The sequence below is a fragment of the Perna viridis genome, chromosome 9 (genome assembly GCF_037379345.1).
Source record: "Perna viridis isolate PV_CMFRI_1.1 ecotype Kerala chromosome 9, ASM3737934v1, whole genome shotgun sequence".
NCBI classification, from domain to species: Eukaryota; Metazoa; Mollusca; class Bivalvia; order Mytilida; family Mytilidae; genus Perna; species Perna viridis.
Window position 1 is genome coordinate 27,356,848 of NC_142453.1, and position 18,349 is coordinate 27,375,196.

At 32.6% G+C, this 18,349-nt stretch overlaps 1 long non-coding RNA gene across 1 annotated transcript; it reads left to right on the forward strand.

The window, feature by feature from the left end:
- Positions 1-2,686: 2,686 nt before the first annotated feature.
- On the forward strand, positions 2,687-6,398 carry LOC148607573 (uncharacterized). Its single transcript, XR_015915227.1, has 4 exons — positions 2,687-2,868; positions 3,346-3,435; positions 4,553-4,619; positions 5,296-6,398. It is a non-coding gene; the product is annotated as an uncharacterized LOC148607573 (long non-coding RNA).
- The last annotated feature ends 11,951 nt before the right edge of the window (positions 6,399-18,349 follow it).

Genomic DNA, 18,349 nt, shown 5'->3' on the forward strand with positions numbered 1-18,349 from the left:
TACCTGGTGTACACTGAACATACTATTTTGTACAGTTCATATTGGTTACCAAGTGTCTACACGTTGAAGTTCAATGAAAGTGTACATTGCGCGTTTTTCGATTCAACGTTTGAGCCAATTGGATAAAAAACTAGTTTAATTGTCCCAACATATTTCCCCGTAGTTGAATTGCGCTTACAAAGACTGGCACTAATTGTGTCAGTCTACCTGTAAAAGGTAGTGATATCAAATATTTCATAAAAATATGAAAATAAAATAGAAGTTAGGAATATATATATCCAAAAAATGCCAAAAAGATGAAATCTACACTTAAATAGATTTACCTTGTATTGGATCTAGTATTGAAAAATCTTTTAAATGGACATTAACTCCACCCGGATAACTTGCCGGTCCCAAGTCTGGATGTCCCTATCATATGTAAAATCAATTTCAATTCTTCCCATGCGCGGTTGAGCCACGGTGCTTCACACGTCATACAATAAGGACACAACCCATGTCATGCCAAAAACTGTTTTAAAATATAGGAGAGTTCTTCGTGATGTCATCACTTACCTGTGATTTGGATTTGGTTGGCAAAAAATCCCTTGATTGGCATGGGGCATCAACTTTATATCATCATAACGTTTTCGTTTTTTAAGATAATTGAAAAATTCTTTTGGTTCTCTACACTGCCAATAATACTCTTTTTATCCACGGAATTTTAAAATAAATATTCAGTAATTAGACTATGTGAGCATAAAAAATTTAAAAAAATTTTTAATGATAATAGAGGTTTACATATAAATATCATTTCAAATTTATATTTTAAGTAAAAGAGTAAAAAATTTACACACAAAATATGAATTATTTTATCTAAATGAAACATTTTACAGAACCAAAATTGGATATAAAATAACAAAGTTATAAAGTTTTTAAAATTGGGATTCTAATGATGAATTTGCTAATTGTTTATTTCGTTGTTTATTTGCCAACCAATTTGACACTTAATGATATGAAAATTAGTGAATATGACATCACTAATGAGATTGGCGAACTCTCCTACAGTGGTCCAATTTCTATTAAAAGACTCCATGAGCGAATCAATGAAATACCAAAAAAATGTCATCCTTAAAGATCTGACAAGAATATCATAACATTATATCCCTTACGAATAAGCCTATTCAACGGTTTAGTTTACTATTTGGGCGAGTATCGAGCTTTCCGTGCTATGTGTAGAATATTACCGTAAAACAAAGGGTGAGAGACAAACATGAATATTTTTCCATCACAAATGAATGATTATTAACAAAGTTATCGAAGTGATAAACTCTATGTAAGAGTCAAAATGAAAAATCTGCATAAAATTTAAATGGTATTATCAAAGTACAACCGGAAAGTTTGCAACCATTGCAATGGTCATCGTCACTCGGTACAGGCATTTCCTTTGGACATTGAGGATTAAACCAGGTTTTACGGCGGCTGTCCTTGGTCCCCTTATAAATTGATTTTTTAATGTGACATTTGTGCATAACAAATAATCAAACAAATAGTTGCTTCACATATTTTCGATAAAAGTGAATAGAATGTATCATTTTCATAATTTTCTTGGGTAAATTTAAGGTCCTATGTCAGCTCCTATTTTGTAAATATCTTGATCTGCCACACGAAACACGTACGAAGCCATATTACGGGATGTATTTATTACCTAGATTATAAGTGCCCCCAGCTAAACCGACCACTTCCTGTATATTGTACTTAATTAACAGTAAAACGGAATATCGAGCTGTTAATACCTGTAGTAATTTTCTCGTAATAAACGAAAATTTGAGTTTTACGTATACATTTTGACTGCAGATTTTGATTTTTTAAATTCATTGTAAAGATCAATTCAAATCAATATCTGTATAAGTTAAGTAAGGCAATCATGCTCACCAGTACAATGTTACAACAAACAGTACATATCCCAGTATTCTAACACCTGAACAGAAGATAATATACGTTACAAATGCAAATACACAATCATAATTAAAGTAATTAAGTTAAGACTGTAAATACATGGAAAAGGAACCTACATAAATTACGCATCAACTTGAAATTTCCAGTGATTTTGAAATATATGCATGTGCTATATTTTGAAAGAGGAGGGGCTTCTAAAATAATAAGGCTAGACATACTGGCGTCACAACTCGATACAAAATGAAATTCATTGTCGACACTTTTCATTGTGCACAAAGCACACTATCTGTGACATCTCTATACCATAGTAACCCCCAGTTTCAACAAACAAGGAATGTGATGATTATCTTAGTTTACATCTAGTAAGGCATTTTTTTGTAATAAGTCCGTTTTGTTAAATATTTTTGCAGACTTGGTACAAATTCAACAACAAATTTGTACAAATAACACTTAGGAGAACCCTGAAAAGTTCCGATTAGATCAAATGTTAAGTACCAGTCAACATAAAATTCAGACACTGCTAATGGAAAAGTGATTCATGTTGGATAAAAAGTAATTCACGGTGAAGAAAAACCTACCAAACAAACGATGCTTCTGTGCAAATTTCATTTACAATCTACATTTTTGTACATACTTCTTCTCTATTTAGCGCAACAAACAAATAAAAATCTAAGACTGGTTATGTGATCAGTAACTGTTTCTAAACAAGAAATAAAATGGGCTGGTTTTTGACGTGCTGTCTGATTTTTAGAAAGCCTGATAAAAAATGTACTTACGATTAAAATACTAGGAGTGTGAAATGTGGTGCACGATAGAACGTTTCCATGTGTTGTTACCTTTTGGTCCGTGGTCAAATCATAACTTGTCACATTACACAATAATTCGTTTCTTTCCCCTGTATTTCCAAACTCATTGAGAAACTCTTCGCATGAGGTACCAGTATCGTATTGCATATCCCTGAGTGGGTGTACGTCAAAACATGGATGCTATAAAAATATAGTGCATTTTCTTTTTGCCTCTCTACAAACTAATATTTTGTCAAAAGATATGAACAATGACTTATAAAATAGAGCAAACATCACACTGTAAGATGAAGAACTTTTTTAAAAGAAAATCTAACATAATATCATAAAAATGTTCCACTGAAAAGGTTAGTTTGGTGAGTGCAAAACGAAAGTGAAAGTAGGGAAAATGGCTATTTATAGTTCGAGACTACTTTTCTGTCCGATCTTCGTGGACTCACCCTATTTTCTTTGCGGGAAATTATTTTTTCACATGTCCTTAGGCTTAGAAATGCTACATAAGTGAAAGTTTTATTGAATCAATTTACATATTTTTTAAAAAATCCTAAAAATATGCACTTCACTATAGAAGTCTATGGGAAAATTAATACGATACTGAGACCATGAGAATAAGCACGCCAGAATAAGAACTTTCACTGCTTTCAAAATCTTGGATGCAATTAATATTTTAAACTCGTTCTTTCCAAAATAGAAACAGGTTAGTATCATTCATTCCCGAGTATTCGATATTGTCGTTTACTAAACGGAAATAAACGCGAGTTGAAGGATCACTCAGTCATAACCATTTTACTGCTACAAGTGGGGCTGCATGTACTGGACAACAACAGCACGTCTCACTTCCAGATAATGTTTACTAAAACCATGTAAACATGATGGCTTTTTAAAGGGTATGGTCTGGATTAGACCCCCCTTTTTTGTTGGAATTTTTTTTCAATATTTTGCCATTTTTTGGGCAAAAACTTTATAGTTTGCATATTTTAAGCAGTGATTTTTATTTATGTACTGCAATGGTAATTCTTCTACAAGTGATGGAATAAATATCGAGTGAAAAATGTGACTAAAACAGTATAAGCAATGACCATTTTTGAATGCTGGAATAATACATTTTGTATATGTTCCATAAGTTTATCTGTGCACGCAGTAAGACAAACTAGATAGAGGTAGGTACTGTCTCACTTAAGATACAGTACACATGTTTTTTTTTTGTTGTCAAAATGTAGATACAGATAGTTACGGGTACGAATGTAACTTATTTATGTTGTAAATTTTCTGTTTTAACAGTTCAGAAAGGCTTTAAATTTGAAATTAACAATATAGATATGATCATTTGAAACCATAATAGATTCAGTGCTTCTAGACCCAAATGTAGTACAGAGTTTTGATTTTAGCATTTTAAATATAAAAATACTAGTTTAGTTTTTCAACCTGTCCATCACACACTGAAGATTGGATGCAAGTTTTCATTAGTGGGAATTGGGATGTAAGATTTCTTGTGTTTGAAGAGAAATTGTGTTACGATTTGGAAATTGTATATATATGGCATAGAAATTGTACTGATTTCATTTTTTCTTCTCATGGACTTTCATCAGTGGACTTAGTACTGTCATATTTTAAAAAATTGGAATATTTTTTTGGCACCACTTTTTGCTCTTATTTCTGAACATTGATTAAAAAAATTGGTGACAGAATTTTGGAAGCCAGTGCAGCCCCTGGTTCAGTTACATGTTTATAACTCCATTTTACTGTCTATATACAGAATCTGAAAGTTATCTAATTTTGAAATAATGTATAATAAGTATAATATTGTTTTGAAGGTGCTCTATGTTGCTCAAGAGAGATTAGAGGATGCATGAAAGGATTCTTAGTAATGACTCGTAAAAGGTGAGTGACATATAAAGAACTTGCAAAATTAAATATTAAACCAACTATGTCTGAGGCAAGATAAACAAGCTCTAGCTAGATGTTAAGTTCTGGTAAAAATCACTATTACTTGCTATCAGGAGATATCTCTTTTTATATACAGATGCTTTTGTTATATGATTAAGCCAAAAACAAATATCTTTATTGTGTGAATATTCAATTGCAAATAGAGTTTGTCAAGTCCTATTCTAAAATTATAGTTGAACTGGACCATTATTTTTTAAGCTCTTATCTTTGCACCACTAACATACCTTGTGTTTCAAAGGTAATAAAGGGAACCAATGTAATAGCGGCAATCAAAGGAATGTAATTCAGGGACAAAGACCAGACATGGAAAACAGACATACACAACAAAGAACATAAAGTAACTACAATCATACACACAAAGTAACAAAAGCAAATGAGCAACTCAGACTACACTAAACTTGTTACATTTTTTGAAAGTTCAACGACAGCTTTCTCCACAATCTCTTAATTAATTTTGATTAAGCTTACCCCCAGCATGTTGGACTTAACATTGAATGTTACTTATGTGCATTACAAGATAACTGCTTTAAGGATGCTTGCAATGAAAATTAATTCAACTAAATTGAAATGTACCATATGTATTATGCAGAATTGTTTTTCACCATTTCAGAGACCAGACACCTGCTTGCCTCTATGGTGAATGACTAATTCAGTATATGCAAACTTGATAGCTTATCATATCAGGTATACACTGTTCTCCAGAATTTTTCTTCTCCTGCTTTTTGAGACGGGACATATTATGGCGTACTGGTGTCCGTCCATCTGTTCTTCATACTTTGCACAATAAATCAAAAGTGCTGCCACGAACTTATATAGAAAGCACTTTATCTGTGTGTCTGTTTGTCTGTTCATGTTATCTTTTAGATCTCTGATTGCAAGTAATTTCAGCTGTTGATATTAGAAATGAACATATATCAAGTAAGAAAAAATAAGATCACTTTGATTACAAATAAAATGGTATTGTAAAATATTTTATATATTTTGTTTGCATAAAGATTTTTACTTGTTTTATTCTACAGAGACGAGAAATGAAGCATAAATGAGAAATAAATACTAAGATAAAAGTACTGCTCATACAGCATTCTAAGTTTATATTCTTAAACAGCATATTTATAGTCAGAGTGTCTTTGAATATTTTTTTCTATTTCGTTGTTTTACATTTGTGGTTGATAAGTGAATTTTCAAAGTGATTTCATTTCAAAGCTATAAAAGATTAAAAACTTCAAAAACATCCCAAAACAATACAAAAAACCTCTCTCTTTTAGTCATTCAGCTTTTTTATTCATACTGCACAGAAGAAAAATGCACTAAGTGAATATGTAAGGCATACACTCTCTATGACTATCATTGTATTTTAACACAAGATATCCCATGGGAGAAAAAAAATCCCATGGGAGAAATTAAAATCCCATGGGATATCTTGTGTTAAAATACAATGACAGTCATAGAGAGTGTATGCCTTTCATATTCACTTAGTGCATTTTTCTTTTGTGCAGTAAAAAAATCCCATGAATTTCGAATTTTAACTGCAAATTTATTTTAGTAAATATTGTAAAACAAAATGCAAAAAAACTTTATGTGTGATATTTTGTGTTTATATGTATGTATTTTATATTTATATATACATTTATATACTCCTGTTATGCAGTACTCTGCGGCTGAGTTTTTTCTAATAAACAGTAAACAGCTCCTAAAATGAAGGTACAAACCGGATATGGATGTTTTTTTTTCTTGCCACAAGTATACAGAACCAAACTAATATCTGGAAAAATATGTTAGATAGAATGAAACTTTCAATTTCTGAAATGATTCTTACAAAAGTCTACAAGGCCCAAAGTTGTCAGATGACTCCATGTTAGAGTTATTGCCCTTGAAAGGCAAAAAAGTACGTTTTAGCAGTTTCAACAAATATCCTGAGAACTATAATAGAATGGAACTTTCAATTGTTTAAAGGATCTTTATGAAAAGTCCCACAAAAGTCTTTATGGAGTCAGAATTGTTTGACAACTCCGTGTTAGTGTTATTGCCCTTGAAAGGCCATAAAAATAATAATAAAATAACCAGGTGAGCGATTCATGCTCCTGGCAGCCTCTTGTTTACATGAGGTTCTTGTACCATATTGAAAATATTAAGTTACGAAATAAACAATCGTTAAGGGAACAATGACATTAAAAAAAGTTTTCAACATTTAAAAACCTTAGACTGAACTACAAGAATATATGTAAATCATCAAAAATATAAAACTTTTAAACTCGGAGGGCATGCTTGCCTTAAGTGATTCATGAAGGAAAATCTTTGTTACGTAAGTTAAGTCATGGTCGGTTAGCTGCACTGAGTTTGAACTCTTCGGTGACAGAGATAATTAAACAAAGTCATTACTTAAATACAGATCTATGCAAAATTAGGAAATAATTTATCAAAATAAATAAATTGTTTTTACTGCTGAAATACAATGTTAAATTGCAAATACTCATCAAAAACCGTTACAATTCGTAAGAACATTTCTGTGCAAAGCTAGGGCGGCAGATATACTTAATCAGTTAGAAATAGGATGGGTCGAAATTGCACTGGTTCCCGATCGCAATATTCAGTATGTTACACATATACAAATATAACGACCGGTACGGACTTGACGTTACCTTGAACTTGTTTACAACGCTCTTCGAAATCGGAGGTATTTCTATACCGAACGTCAGTTGGCGGACTTGTACAAAAAGACGCTTCTTCACCCGATATTTGATAAATTAAACCACATCCCATAGACAAAAAAAAATAAAGTCATCAACCTTCAACTTATTTTTTTTCTAAAGCCTGCGAAACGACATAACAATTAGAAGGCACGGTAATGAATTAATGATTAAGCCACGTGGATTAAGCTATGCAAATCTCGATATGGTATATTTTAGCATTTCTGTCGTCTGCCATGATCTGGATCTATGCATATGAATCAGGATTAGAATGTTATTAGTATAAATATCGAAACAACTGGATTGTCATCTTAAAACATGTATGCAATTTAATACTATTTTTTATCTAAGCTATACGTGTACATGTGTGTAATGAAAAATTGCAACTACAAGAAAACAGAAAAAATATTTGCACAGAAGTTATTTAGAAGAACATTACGTATTTTATGGTCTTTAAGTTACTTGTATCGTATACTGGCCTCCGTTGTAGTCATATCTTCTATTCATAAAAAAAAAATATGCTTTCAAGTCTGTTCCACTGATGCCGATAAATTTCTCATTTTATGATTTAGGCTATTTTCGTCAGTTATTGTATGGATATAAAAAAAACCATGAAAATTCATTCGTGTTCAGCGCCCGTGTATCTGTGCATACGCTGCAATGTTATATAGCCCGACTTCAGAGATTTGAAAGATTCAAGTTCAATTATCCTTTTTTAACATATTCTTGTTCCATTCATAAGATTGGTAAAATCGTTTCATTACATCAAAGTCCGCCTTCAGGTTTTTATCATGCTTTTGAAGATTTATATGCCAGTTCATGATTTTGCGGTTAGACTGTTGTGGTGAACTGATGATCTGGACACAGATATGGTCATCATCTGCTATTGTCTGTTCCAAAGAAAGAAACCTCTATGTGATTTGGGAGACCATCTCCGAAAAGTTGTTTTATTTGACCGCGAGCATCAATGAATTGCGAAGCGGTCAAATGTTGTCCTTCACCTCCAGTGGACTGAAGTTTAGCTTATAACAATTTTATTTGCTCAACTAGGACAAATGGGATGTGACACAAGGTAGTAAAACTTCTGAAGTATTCTCCCACGAATTACAATTCTTACAATATTACACAGAGCATACTACAAGGATATACAGTTATGACATGCACAAGAAATAAAAAGAAGAAAACAACTAATATCAATTGGGTAAATAAAATACCAAAACAAAAGATTAACAAATATATATAGTTTGTGTGTGGACCCGACGCCTCCAAATATTTTAAACAACGAGGAAACGTTTCGACTTCTTGATAAATGTTAGAACTTCTTCTACAATTGCTACATTCATTTCGTTTGTAAGATCTTGATGAGAATACTACTATCTATTTCTATGGGTAGCCAATTCAGTTTATGAATAAAGTAGTTTCGGATATCATTATCGAAAGGACAGACAAAGAAGAAATGATTTACGCCCTCATTATTAGCACCCCAATTACACGCTGGGCTAGACACTATATTAGTTTTAGCAAGATCTCTATTTAGAAACGAAGCCGAACAACGGAGTAGCGAGAGTATTATGTTAACTTTTCGTGGGCCGTATGAATAATATGAAGGCGTAGTTATTTTAGAGGATCTATCTTTTAGTGCTGCCTTGAATTTTGAAAGAGAGCCTAGATCGCGAACGGATGGGTCGAGTTTGTTCTATGCTTCAATAACAGAAGGAATGAAAGATTCAGATGTTAATCACAGCCTACAGAATGGCTGTATGAAATCCTTACCGTTTCTCAAGGGATACGAAGTTAACTTTGAACATCGTGGGGTAAATGATTGCTTGATTGTTGGGGTTTAACGCCCGAGCAGCATTATTTCAGCTATATTCAGACGATGAACCTGAAATGGATGATAAAATGAACATGAAATGATGATGAAATAAAGAAAAAAAAGGATGGGACACAAGGATAATAGGGTCGACAAATTTTGATTGCCACTAGAAAAAGGGAGGGATGGGTAAGGTCGGGCAATTTAGCCTCCTGAGCGGAGCGCAAATGTTCCTACTCCTATCGAATACCACAGCAGGGTTCTTAAAAGTGCGAGGAACGTGACATCTTTCCCAACACGGTGCACCACTATGGTTTGCGGTCAGGTTTTCCATATTATAGCCTGACAACCCCAGCATGTAACACGCCAGGGGTACCCCATTCCACCACCTGGGGCACACATCCCAGTTGCTCTGTGGGCAGAGCGCCTAGCCTCCGGCTAGGTTTCTGAGCACTATTTTGTCGCCTTTTACGACAAGCTTAGCGCTGCTGCAGGCCTATTCTTTTGACACCCGGACCTGCACGGGGCTCGTGGGGTACAAGGTTATTGAGATAGTTGGGTGCTTAATTATTGACAATGTTGTAAAATAAATGCAGTTTTCTTCGCTTTCTTCTTTCAGGTTGCACATAACAGAAAGGGTTGACCATATGCATAAACGTCTGCCCAGATTATTTCATCAATTGGATTTTCAAGTTCGATTTATCTCGAAATACCTATATTTTGTTTCGAATATATTAGGATACCACCTCCTGCGTAAAACCTATCTTTGCGAAGTGGGTATTCTAAAAAGTAACAATTAGAATATCATGGCCTTGGATGTGTTCATTTAAGTGTGTTTCAGTTAGAATCAAAATATAAAATCCATCAGCAAAGTTATCTAGGAATTCTATTTTATTTCTTATGCTGCTGATGTTTAGATTACATAGTGAAAATAAGTATTCGCATTTTGTTCTGGGATTTTGTGGACTGAAATAGTTCCGTTCTTAGAAGTGTTTTTTTTTAATAAATCTTAAAAATATATTTGAAAATACCACTTCTAACAATTTACTTACATGTAGAAAACAACAGTCGAATAAACGTTAAATTAAAAGGGACGTCAATAAAAGAAAATAAAAGTGATTCTATAAAGTTTTTTTTAATGAAGGGCGAAATGCCAAAAGTATATAATTCACACTAATACCAAAATACTTATGAATAAAGTTTGTAATCAAAGTATTTTGTATATACCCACTCTTACTCGGTTGGAAAATAAAGGTGTTGAAATAGTGCTATGAAGAATGTTTATTCACAAAACGTTGCGAAAATTCTAAGTGTTTTAACGTCCCAAATTTTCATCCAGAATAATCGCGATAACCTTGAAATGCTATAATATTTGTGCTAATAGTACAATAGCAATGGATGATGCATGTGCATGTCAATCTTATACATTTATGTATTAACAAAATATGCACAAATCACGCAATATATTAGAAAGTGTTAAGAGGAAAAGATAAGATGCAATACTAGCATCAGTTATTTTGTGTATTAAAGATGGATTCATGTTTTCCGTTTTTTTTTTCAATTAAAAAAAAAAAGAAAACCAAGTCTGCAAAAATGTAGATTCTCCTTGACCTTAAGTAATGAGTGTTTTAAATTAATTTCAACATACAAGCTTTAGCAATCACGTTAAAATCTTAATTTTAGCATAGTGTAGAAATAATTTATATCAAAGATATGCTAAAGGCAAATAGGTTTCTCCCATGAAATATGTAGAAAACTAAAAGGTAAAAGGCGCGAAAACTCTAGCAGAAATTTATTCACCGCCCGGTGGTTAAAGGTTCTTGTACATTTTTTTTAAATCAACGGCTTAGAAGGCATTTTTATAATCACATAGTTCTTATCTGTGTTTTGCTTTGTTTTCCTTTATCGTTTAAGAAGTGTTTATTGACCCTGAAATATTTTTTATTCTATATAATTTTTTCACCCTAAAATGCTGTGTAGGCCATTTTGTACATCTTATCGAGTAGAGTAACAAAAAGCGAGAAAAAAAGGTTAATAAGAACAGCAGAAACGTTTGCTAAAACATTTTTCCACATTGGAATGTATTCACATTATACAAAGAGAGAGACTTTCGTCAACGATTGGAGTCAAGGCTTTGAAAAACGTAGGATTTAGAATATAGCATAAACTTATATAATGTGTTATATCATGGACATACATGTGCGAACAATCTGAAGCTTTAAAAGGAGAAGTACGGAAAGTGTGTGTCATTGGATAGAAATATGACAGTATCATCTAGAATTTAAGGTAACCACTGTCACTGCAATAAGTGTATACGACCTAAATTTAATTTAACATCTACATGAAATTTTTAAATGTTATACATATACAGATGACATAATGACACATCATTACATTCTTACTTTTTTGCTACTAAAATGATTTTCAATAACGTCCACATTCTTGCAGTACCCCATGCTGATATGGTGATAGTAATGTACAAGAAAACTCTTGGTAAAACTTGTATGTCGAAATAATAATAATTTTCCCGAATTGTTCGTACTAAATAATAGGAAAAAAACTGCATGTACAAATGTTAACTTCCGGCCAGATGAAGGTCGTTAAACTTTTGGTGGTAACTCATCTAGGAGATGCTTAGAAACTGCTATTAAACATCGATAGAGTGGCATCATTTATATACTTTGGGGAAGCAACGATTCTCTTGATCACAGATTTCAAACTGCATTTTCACATGAAATCCAAGAAGACATGACATTGTAATATTCATAAAGTTTTCCGTAATTGAAGTAGTGAACAAAGCATATATTCACTTAGAACCAATTATCCATAATTCCGTCTTCATTTTAATTGACTACCCTTTTTATGTCATGCAGGTGTAGTAGAATAGAACCTTTTACAGACATGTATTGCGAATTTGCTTGAAGCTGGTATTTTATTAAGAGTTATTCTTCTTTGGTCAGTAGTTAAGTAAATAGTCATGTTAAATGACACATAAACAAAGATGAATTAAACAAACAAGTAAATATTTAAAACACATGCTTCCATCAAACCAAAGAGAGCAAAACAAAATCATAAAAGTTTTGTGATGTCTCATGTTATGCGTTTATCATAAATTAAGATTCAGATTCAAACCAGTACTCACCACGTATAAACTAAATAAAACAATCATTGATAAACCGCGTGTTCAAATCAAACACGTAGATAGAGAGTTCTTATAATGATATGATATTTCTATGTATAGAATAATTTAACATATGGTTACAGAAAATTCAATATCATCCTACATGTAACCAGTCTAAAGAATAACAATACATTATTTAGTTCCTCAAGAATGGTACACGTTGAACATGCCTGGCGTACATGTACATCACGTTGACACCAGTTGTGGATGTGGACATCTGATGGAAGGATGTAGTCATTTCTTCCTAGGATGCAATAATCAATACCCTGGAAGCTGTACAATGGGCAGTGGTTGCAGGAGTCAAATGATGTGGAGCGCACGGGTAAGTTATCAGTAATACGCGTGCAGACGATAATGAAAAAATGCTGAACACTTTCGAGAAAAGAAAATCAGTAATCTTATTTATTTACGATTTCAAACATGCAAAATACAGTTATATTAATATGATATATATAACACTCAAGTGTGTTGAATTCATTCTATTGACCAAATGTATTTAAAAAAAAATGATAAAAAAAAAATAATAAAATTATAATAAAAAAAAAGTTTTAGGGAGGTGATTTCAATCTGTAGTGAGCAAACACAGCAGATTGTGACGAGTAACATAAGGATAAAACCTCTTGCTTTTCTTATCTAATTTATTAATAAGGTTGTGTCTTATTTTTAGTACATTTTCGATGCAGCAAGTTGGTATACTGTTTATGGTTTTGTTTTGTTAGAGACAAATTTAAAAAGTACACTGTTATCATAATGTTTCAAGCAATAAAAAAATATGACGGGTAGGGGGCTTTATTAATTGTTATGATATAATGTAACCATGTGTTAACTGAATAAGATATTTTGTTCAAAAATTTTCTTGCCTGTTTCACTGCTAAGAATATGATTTTGCCTTCTACGGGTATAATTTATTGGTAAGAAATTTACGTTTCGGTTTTAATTACTGCTCTGTTGGTTCTCTATACCTTTCCGGAACAATTCGATACAAAAAAGTTCATTAAAAGGGACGTCAAATGACATGTATAAGTTTATTTATATTTATATGTATTAGAGTAGAGTATATGAATTGTCTTTCATGCTTTTTTATTACATGTCAAAGTTTGTAAGATTATTTACAAAAGGTCACACGTATCAAATACAAATGTCAACGTTTATAAAAGGTGCTTTTCCAGATTATTAAGAAAGAATTTGGGTTTTTTTATAGTAAAGTTGCAGATTAGGGTGAATTTGTAAGATATCACATTATTTCTTTGAAGGTGTTGAATATTTCTGGACAGTATTTACAGATGCATGATTGAGGCATCGTGTTGTTAATAAAAATAACTGAAAGACATGAAATTAACAATGACAATCTAACATCCAAGGGACGTTTTTATCAATTAGATAGAATCATTTTCATCAACTGGCACTTATATTATTATTTTGGATCAAATCCAATTAGAGTTATGTATGCTTGAAAATGTAACCTGACAAAATAGAAAAGGTTTGCAGTATTTTGAAGAATATTTCAGCGCTATTCCATGTCATTTAATCCATTTTTAAACAACATTATATACAATAAACTCCTCTAATCTGTTCAACCTCTGCGCTACAACCTATACAAAAAGATTTCATGTGTATTTCCTGCATTTTGGAAACACCCTACTACAACCAGAATCTGTGTTCAATGTTTTAAACACTCGTTTGATACGAATAGAAAAGAAACCAAATGAAACAAGAGGACTTTCCCGGCATTTCGTTTATTGAAACTTACAGTCCATTATCCAATCAGAAGTCGTTTTACTTCTGAAATCAAAAAAATATATTATCGTATAACCTAAATACAAAATGAACAAAAGGTTTTAAACATGTAACTACATTAATTTTGTTCTGAAAAGCCGAAGGTAATAAAATAAAAGAAGGAAATATACTAAGGTAATTTATTTTTCTGGTTACACAAGGTAACCAACAAAAAAAAAATTAAATAGACGTTGCAGCTGTATATTAGCTCATGTAAATATCGTGATTTTAATTGATATCTTCCTGGTCTTATTAACTTTCACTTAAAAATAACCTAAACAATCGGCTGCTCTCAAGTACTACCAATAAACATTATATTTAAACGCTCTGGTAGAGTTTGCTTTTTTATTAAAGAGAATGATAAAAAAAAATTCCCATGATCGAAACTTAGTCATAAATTCCCCTCACGACAGTTAGTACTATTAATTACTCTGATTTGGGTTTTTTTTATGAAATAAATTAAAGATATCGAAAATCGTCGAAAATACCAATCGATATTACAAGTAGTTCGCAAAGTACAAAATCCTTAAATTTTAAAAATATTAAATTCAAAGATATAACCCTGCCTTGACAAGAAAGTTTTGGTACCAATTACAGCGAATAGATCATCTTTTAAACTCTAAATTGAAAAGCATACTTTAGACGGTAGTTACGGTAATGTATCATCTTACAGAGAACATAATATATTTTACTGATCAAGGTTTTTTTTTTGGTCCAGGAATTGTTTCATTTACGTTTTCAGAATGTCTTCTAAACTTAAAACCCATGTGCTAAATGCTGAGTTCACAACAAGTTGTTAGGAGACATGGTGTCTGATTTTCATGTCGATCTCTATCTGTCTAGTTGTATATCAAAATCGGTTTAGATTATACCATTCGACGGTAACTGAAAAGCTGTGCCGAACAATGTCCAAAAGAACGACCTTATGATATATCAATTTTTACAAAGCGGTTATATGGTAACAGATAGAACGACCATTGGCCTTATAGATCTTGAGCAATGTGGCAACGAATTTAAAAGTTGAATCGGCAGACCTAGAGGTGTGTGTGTGTGTGTGGGGGGGGGGTGGGTCCTACGGGCAATTTTTGAAATATACACAACTTCATTTGTGCTAAAGATTTATCATTTCGTTTGCTTCCTTTTCTAGATAACCGGTACGTAAATGAAAATAATTAAAACACCCCTAGACCTATATTAATAGCATAACGCATATTAATTATCACATGCCCTAAATAACATCCCTACAACTATATAACACATCTTTATCACATCCCTAGACCTTTATCACACACCGAATATCACACCCATAGACCTATATATCATACTGTATATCACACCCTACACGGAATACACTTGAAGTATAGGTTGAAATATGTAATATAATGACCATGACTTGCCTAAATCTGTATCATATGCGGTACCAAACGTCAACCTACAATGTTTATCAGCCCGTGGGCCGATATTGGTGTTGATACCATGTACAAATTTTGCCATGTGATATTCTGTACAGAATGTGAAGAAATAGTAATATGATGCACATGTGTATTATATCCATGTAAGTCATAACTGATTATCATTATGGTTCGTTTTAGTACATTGTCAAGACATACCACACATTTATTCAGAATGCAGATCATACAGTAAAATACAGGATTTGCATGACACAAGAAAGACATTTAATTATGTTAGATATTCTATGTCCGTAAAAGTGCATTGAAAATGTGATGGATATCAAGGTACCCAAAAGTAGACCTTTCCTAAGAGGTGATTTTTAGGACATCCATACATCTACAAAATACTTGGTAAGTGTGACGGTAAACATTTTTCGTTCATATACGTCGTATGTACACAATGATTTAAAATTTTCAAAACCGGTAATAGGTATAATACTGTAAACATTGCTAGTGTCTAACATAATTATTCTTTAAGATCCTGACTGAAACTGTCCTGGGTCGCGCCAAAGACAATACGAAAAGCTCTTCTAAACTGTCATACCCCTGGACAGTTCCTGACGTTAAATCTATCTATTATGCGTGACGTAATTCAGAAATGGAAGTCCGCTATTAATAATGGAAACTGTGTGACGTAATGTAAATTAGAAAAATCCGGTTAGAAAAAAAATCTTGATTTCTAAATTTACATTGCATCTCCAATTATATCGAGCTCATCCCACAATCACTCATTTTCCAACTTTCGTCGCTCACGACACAGTCACTAATCGTTTAAAAAATATCATTGTTCATTTGTTTTTACTATCCGTCATAGAACCGTAATTAATTTATTTACATGAATATGTAACAAGTGTGGACACAGTCTGGTATTGCCCGAGGGGCAAGTATGGACGCAGACTGATATTGCCCGAAGAGTCTTGAACGTGTTTGGATTGGGATTGGCTAGAGACAGAATGTTGTGGTATTTAACAAAAATTGATAGCTGGGGGATGTTGGGGCACTCCAATACTTCTTTTATGGGGGAGGGGGGGCGTTCGTTGTGATTCTGTAACCCCACCCTCTTCAAATGCAAAATATCAAAATTAAAAGATTCTATTAAACTTTCATTAAATTCCGTTCAGTGGTGTAGGAGGAGTAACATTAAGATATGAGAACTCCTCTGCGTAACAGATGGAAGGATTGGTACCTCTATCACTATAAACCCTCACTGAAATAAGATGGTAAAATGATTGTGGATATTTCCTCTGTTCTACATAGAGGAAAAGGAGGGTACTTGTTTTTCAGGGTTGAAGTCCTTTTGTTTTCGAAAACAAAGGTTTAGATTTATACATTATAAGACAGTCAAGTTATATATATATATATATATATATATATATATATATATATATTACTATGCTTCTTTCCTGAGTGTGTGCTTGCATGGATGTGTTGCTATGTCTTGTTAATAATTGACCATTTCGTTTAATGTAGGTTTGTTGCTCTAATTCTGGACTCTTAGATTTTTTGAATAACAAAAACCAATAGTGGTACATATGAGTTACATTGAATAAGGATGTTTCTGTACTGAAGTTTGTAAATCCCACAACTCTGAAAGGAAGCTGCTTAGTTGTTATAGATTACATGAAATTACATGTATAAGAATTTTTCTCACGTTCTTCTGTAAAAAATAAAAACAATAAATTTTCCATTTCCTGATATTTTGTATCTTTAGAGGAAAGAACGCAAAGAAACTTCTTGCAGGCAATAATTTATTTCAAGCAACACTTTCCTGTGCATTAGTCAATACTAGCTCTGCTCTGGTTAGTGTAAGATGATTTATTGTTCTATAACAAATGAATGTGTAAACGTTGGGACCATCAATGGGTCCACACAATCAATGTCAGCATGTCGTGTTCAGATTTTAAGACAGTTTTGTGTTATAAATTCCCCCTACACTCGGTGCCAATTGCACGTGTAATATTACAACAAAATGTTTTGAAAGTAAAACATGAAATATAATAAAATACAGTTTGGATTGCATGGTTAAACTTATTTCAAAATGTACTGCAATTTAATTGATTGGAAATTTGAAAATGCTCTGGTATAATATGAAACATACCTCTGTAGGGCTCTCTATGTCAGAATTAACTTCTACTCTTAAAAAGGAGAAGACTATGTTATTGTGCAAGTCAAAAATATCTAAACTAATCTGTTAATTGTTCATGAAAATTAAACTGAAATAAAATAATTTCCTTTTCTTAACTAATTAATCACAATTTATAATTAGGGAATTTGAATTTCCCGCGCCTATGGGCGCAACCATGATCGATTGGGCTGTGATGTCGGTTTGTAAAGTGAAAGTAAATAGGTAATTGATTACGATGTCCTAAGATACCGCAAATTTCGGACTTTCCCCCTATAATTTCAACCTAAAATAAACAGAAGAGATTGAGGCACAACATGCAAGTAAATGTCAGACAACATTGACGAACAACGGGATTTCCAACCATAATATTAGAATGACTGAAGAAAATATAATGGCTACTTCCGAAGAATGTTCGTGTTGCCGGTCAAAGAATATTTTTTCTTTTTCATTCGTGCAATCGTAAGCTTGACAAAACAACATGTTTTGGTGATTAGATAGACAGGATCATAGAAATATTCTTTGTTGGCAAATTATTTACTTTACTTCTATCAGTAACAAATAGACTAAACAGACTTAGTAACGTCACGAACCAACCGGAAGCTATCGGTAAAAATCAATTAGGTCTGGCAAT